Source organism: Mustela nigripes, chromosome 1, assembly GCF_022355385.1.
Source record: "Mustela nigripes isolate SB6536 chromosome 1, MUSNIG.SB6536, whole genome shotgun sequence".
Taxonomy (NCBI): Eukaryota; Metazoa; Chordata; class Mammalia; order Carnivora; family Mustelidae; genus Mustela; species Mustela nigripes.
In genome coordinates this window covers 27,875,566-27,881,005 of record NC_081557.1, presented here as the reverse complement: position 1 = coordinate 27,881,005, position 5,440 = coordinate 27,875,566, and the positions used below count along the sequence as shown (strand labels likewise).

At 37.6% G+C, this 5,440-nt stretch overlaps 1 pseudogene; it reads right to left on the bottom strand.

The window, feature by feature from the left end:
- Positions 1–1,143: 1,143 nt before the first annotated feature.
- On the bottom strand, positions 1,144–1,552 carry LOC132010726 (protein FAM136A-like; annotated as a pseudogene).
- Positions 1,553–5,440: the final 3,888 nt, after the last annotated feature.

The window sequence follows — 5,440 nt, the reverse complement described above, 5'->3', positions numbered from 1 at the left end:
TTAAGGCAGCAGTTCCTCCTTCAGTGTTCATTCCTAGATACTGGTATATACTGCAATCAAAATTCCCTTTCCTTTCTTTTTTTTTTTTTAAGTTTTTATTTATTTATTTGAGAGAGAGAGATAACAAGTGATGGGGAGGAGAGAGAGAGAGAGAGATTATAAATAGAAGCAGCCTCCCCTGGAGCAGGAAACCCAAAGTGGGGCTCGATCCCAGGACCTAGAGATCATGACCTGAGCCGAAGGCAGAAGCTTAACTGACTGAGCCACCCAGGTGCCTTAAACTCAATTTCCCTTCAGGGCGAGTGTCACTACAAGGCTGCCCCATTGCTCTATGGCAGCTAGCCTCTGGGCCCTTCATGGCAGCAGGTGACAGGGAAGGTTGGCTTCCCACACCCAGCGTAACTTTGCCTCTCCCGTTCTTGCAGGGTCTCCTAGCTGAAAGATGTAATGTGTACTTCAAGATGCATATCCAAATCATGAAAGTCAGAAACAGACATGAACTGTTCAAAGTTCTTCTCTAAAATACCTCTCCAATTCCACTTCTTACATCAACTGCATCCCCTTGTATATAAAGCAAAACAAAGCGAAACAAAGATCCAGAAGCTTTTTTTTTTCCCTTTCTCAATTAGTGACCATGTGGATTTTGTTTACAGCTTATGGAAAATGACTTGGTGAAATTTCTGGTAAATGGGAAGCTGTCAACAAACAGAAACATCTCTGCTCAGACTCCCCCAGGTCTCAGGCAGGTTAGTTGAACCTGCCAGCCTGTTGGGTACCTGTGTACTGTGAGGATTCTGGTCCCTTGGGAGGGCTCTGGCTTGATACACGGGGCATCCCCTGTGTCGGGACAATCATGTAAGATTTAGGCGATCAAAAATTCTCCTACACTACCTCTGACCTGAATTTTAGCACCAGTTCTTTGGGTTTTTTTTTTTTGTGTGTGTGTGTGTTTTGTTTTGTTTTGTTTCCATTTCACTTTGTAGGATTGGACCATAAAGGAACCAAGTATCCAGAGGCAAATGACACATGCCTCAAACTTTTTGCCATTCTTAATTTCTTCATACAATTTCCTTAAAAGACCAAAACTCTCAATTCTCTTTTTAGATCCCTGCCATCAGCTCCGATGGCCAATTGCAAAGACTTCTATTTCCCCAGGGATGAAAGAGACTCGTTCATCTTGGTCATGGTTGGACTGAGGTGCACATGGTCACCCACACACTTGGTCACACTAGTCTCCAGCTGCAGCATCACCTGAAGCTCTTTACTTCCGGCATCTATTGAATCTTTGACTGTGTCATTGCAATACGTGGTGCACTGGGCAAGGGCACCCTGGACTTCTCCAACTCACTGGTCACCAGCACTGTCAACAGGTCACTTTGCCTTAATTAAGCCAAAGGATACAACAGGGTTCAATGCCCTGGTGTGCCAGCTTCATGGACACCTGGCTGTTCTCACAACAGCTGTCACTATACCTAAACATGAAGCCTTGCATTTTCCAGATGTTCTATCCATCCACACTCTTCACCATGAATCCCACGGCCTCCTGTACCTGGAGCTGCGGCTCTGCTGTGGCAACCCAGTGCTGCAGCCCTCCCCATGGGTGCCCATATTGACTAGTAACACTGTCCAGTTAGATTTACCCACAGCAGTTAGATTTACCCACACATATAGGCTCTCATTGTTATTTGTTGCTGTTGTTTTCTATATCTCTGAACTTACATCTGACATCACGCTCCTTCACTGGAGGTATATTCTTCAGTATTTAACTTGGTACAGGCTTGCTAATAGCAAAATCTCTTGTTTTATGTTCTAACCATGCATTCTACTCTTTTTTTAAAAAAGATTTTATTCATTTATTTAACAAAGAGAGACAAAGTGAAAGAAGGAACACAAGTGGAGGAGTGGCAGAGGGAGAGGGAGAAACAGGCTCTTGGCTGAACGGGGAGCCCCACGCAGGGCTGGATCCCAGGACCCTGAGATCTGGACCTGAACCAAAGGCTTAACCACAGAGCCACCCAGGCGCCCCTGCATGTTACTTTTCTTTTCTTTTTTTTTTTTTTAAGATTTTATTTGTTTATTTGACAGAGAGAGATCACAAGTAGGCAGAGAGGCAGGCAGAGAGAGAGGCGGAAACAGGCTCCCCGCTGAGCAGAGAGCCCGATGTGCGGCTTGATCCCAGGACCCTGAGATCATGACCTGAGCTGAAGGCAGAGGCTTTATACCCACTGAGCCACCCAGGTGCCCCTGCATTTTACTCTTGAATGACATTTGCATTAAGTACGAAATTCTAGGTTTGTAGACATTTTCTTTTAGCATTATAAAGATACTATTGCATTATCTATCAGACACCACTGACTATGTTGTAGTCATCCACCATTCTCCCCATTGCTTCTTTGAAAGTAGTTTCCACTTATTTTCTGGTTGCTTTTAAAAATAGTTTTCTTTGTCATTCTCTTTGCTCAGGTATCACTATAATGCATTGTAATGGATTATGCATTAGATTTATTTTTGTTGTAATTTATGTGATTTTATTTTTTTTTATATAATTTTTTATTTTTTATAAACATATATTTTTATCCCCAGGGGTACAGGTCTGTGAATCACCAGGTTTACACACTTCACAGCACTCACCAAAGCACATACCCTCCCCAATGTCCATAATCCCACCCCCTTCTCCCAAACCCCCTCCCCCCAGCAACCCTCAGTTTGTTTTGTGAGATTTTTATTTATAATCTTTATTCTGTGGATTTTCATGTTATAGCAAATTCAGGAAGTTTTCAGCACATATGTCTTGCTATATTTCCTATCCCCACAATCACTCCCTTCTCTTACTAGAACTCAAATCACTTATGCTAGATCCATCCACTATATATAATACTCTCTGTTTTCTTTCTAATCACCACATATCTAATAAAAACCCAAAGGCCTGTCACTGTAAAAAAGAAATCTAATAGAACTTTTAAACTAAATAAAAGTCTATGAACACTATATATTTTTAGTCTCTATAATAACAGCTTAATTAGCATTTTGGTATATGATATTTTATGTTCCCATTTAACTATGTGATTCTGTGTAATTCTCAAAATTGATAGGGGTTTCTGTCTCTATATGTCTATATATAAGTATGTCTAAGGAATACTAAATCCTTTTTTGGCTCAGCAAGTAACACTAAGTGGTTTTTCTTTAATACTTTAAAATAATTTCTTAAAAAATTCTAAGTGATAAATAAGTGAAATTCTAAGTGATAAATAAGTGAAACTCTTTTTCACTACTTATAGGATTCCTTTTAATTTCAAAATTTATTTTTCAATGGATATGAAACTAGTGCCATTAGCTAAAATGATCTTTTGCTATCTTATACCACACAATGAATTATTTAAAATACTTTACATATTATATATATTCAAATGAATATTGATAATTGAAAACCATTCTTTAATAATATTAGGAAATTGTAGGTTATTTTCTTGAATAGAGAGAGATACATTAGTTGTTGTGTCATGGGTTCAAAATCTACACCTCTGAGGAAAATTTAATTAAAACATTTACTTGTTCTACTTCTTCTTGTCCCATTACCCTTGATGGACCCTTAATATGCACCTTGCCATACAGCCCATTTTCACCAGTAAACATCTAATGTCTATAGTATAGATGTTGGGTGCTTATGTAAAGGTTGGGTGAAGTCTTGCTCAGGAAGGATAGAAACAGGTTTTAGGCATTTCATCATGAGTTGATTAAATAATAACTAAGGGGGTCCCTGAAATTCAGGGAATCTGTAAAACCTACTGAGTCTAAATATTAAGGTCCATGGGGAATTTGGAATCTTTTTTCAGTAATAGACTCCTAACTTCTTGACAACTAACACTAGTTTATTAATTTGTGTTTATTAATTACTTCATTGTGTCCTGGGCTCTTACCCAGATCATTGGGGATAATTCATGATGAAGAATGATTAAAATGAGCAAATAGGGAAAGATTGTACTTGTAGAGTCAAGTAATACTGTTTGTAATTGTTTCCAGAGATTTAAAGGTCTATGAATGCCAGTGTTAAAATTTTTATTAAAATTTTAATTGAAATCTTAATTAAAATTTTACTTTTAAGGGGCACCTGGGTAGCTCAGTTGGTTAAGCAACTGCCCTTGGCTCAGCTTGTGATCTCAAGGTCCTGGGATCCAGCCCCATTTCAGGCTCCTTTGCTCAGCAGGGAGCCTGCTTCTCCCTCTCCCTCTGCCAGCTACTCTGCCAGCTTGTGCTCTCTCTCTCTGTCAAGTAACTAAATAAAAAAATTAAAAAAAATACTTTTAAAATGTAGACCCCTTTATAGATCAGTAAGACTCTTAGTCTTCCAAACTTCCTCAGCTTATAGTTTTCTTCATTTTTCATTGATAAAACATCATAGAACTAAAGAATTTTAAGAACATTTGATTAAACAATTCAGTTATCTGATGAGAAAGAAAAAATCTAGAGAGGTGGAATGGAAAGTGTTACAAACTCATAGTTGGGTCATGGGATTTCCTATCGGATTTTGCTTTTTCTGGTCTTTGGAATGTAGACTTTAATAATCAAGTCTTGCCAAAGATTTAAACTTTTTAATAATGCTGATTCTGACCATCATTAAATCTTCCAAGCATAGTGTTTGGGCAGAGGCTATGTGTTCATTTTTCAGAGACTTAACATAAGTTTTAAGTGTTTAATGAAGTAGGTGGCGTTTGGGTTCAATAGAAACTATCTGTATAGTCTCAACCATGGGTGAGAAGCTTTAACTCAGTAATTATCTTAAATCTCATGTACTTCTCTTAATGCTTATTCTGAACTGATAAACCTGAAAATCACTTTTTTAAAACATGGAGATTTGGGCTGTCTGGTATTGAGTTTCTATCTTTATAATCTTTGCCATCAGTTTACTAATTATCATTTTTAATTACCTTCTGTGTGTATCAGAGTCTTACCTAGATTTATAATGATTACTGGTGAGTACCTAAGCTTAGAGTAAAGCAAATATGGAGAATGTGATCTCTGGATGGAGACATAGTTGTATCACTCAATATATCTGAAAACATTCCCAGAGATGGAGAAGTTTATAAGTAACAGCGTTTAAGCCTTTGAGATATTTGCTTGGATGTGTGTAATTCAAGGACTAAAAATTAAGAGACACAGTCCTCTAGAGGTAGGAGTTTTTCTCTGTTTTACTTAGACTTTTTTACACTTAAATTTTATTAATACATTGAATATTCTTTATTGAATATCAATTTTGCTATACAATAAATTTAAAACTGTCTATATTCTTATAGCTGGCATTAATCAATTTCACAGTTCAAAGAAGGAGGGACTTCAGAAGTCTTCTAACCATTTTCATTAATTTTGAGATAAAGGTCTCTGTTGGCATTGACGAAGTGTATAGTATAATTGATGTACTCAGAATTCTTGGAAGGATTCTGAT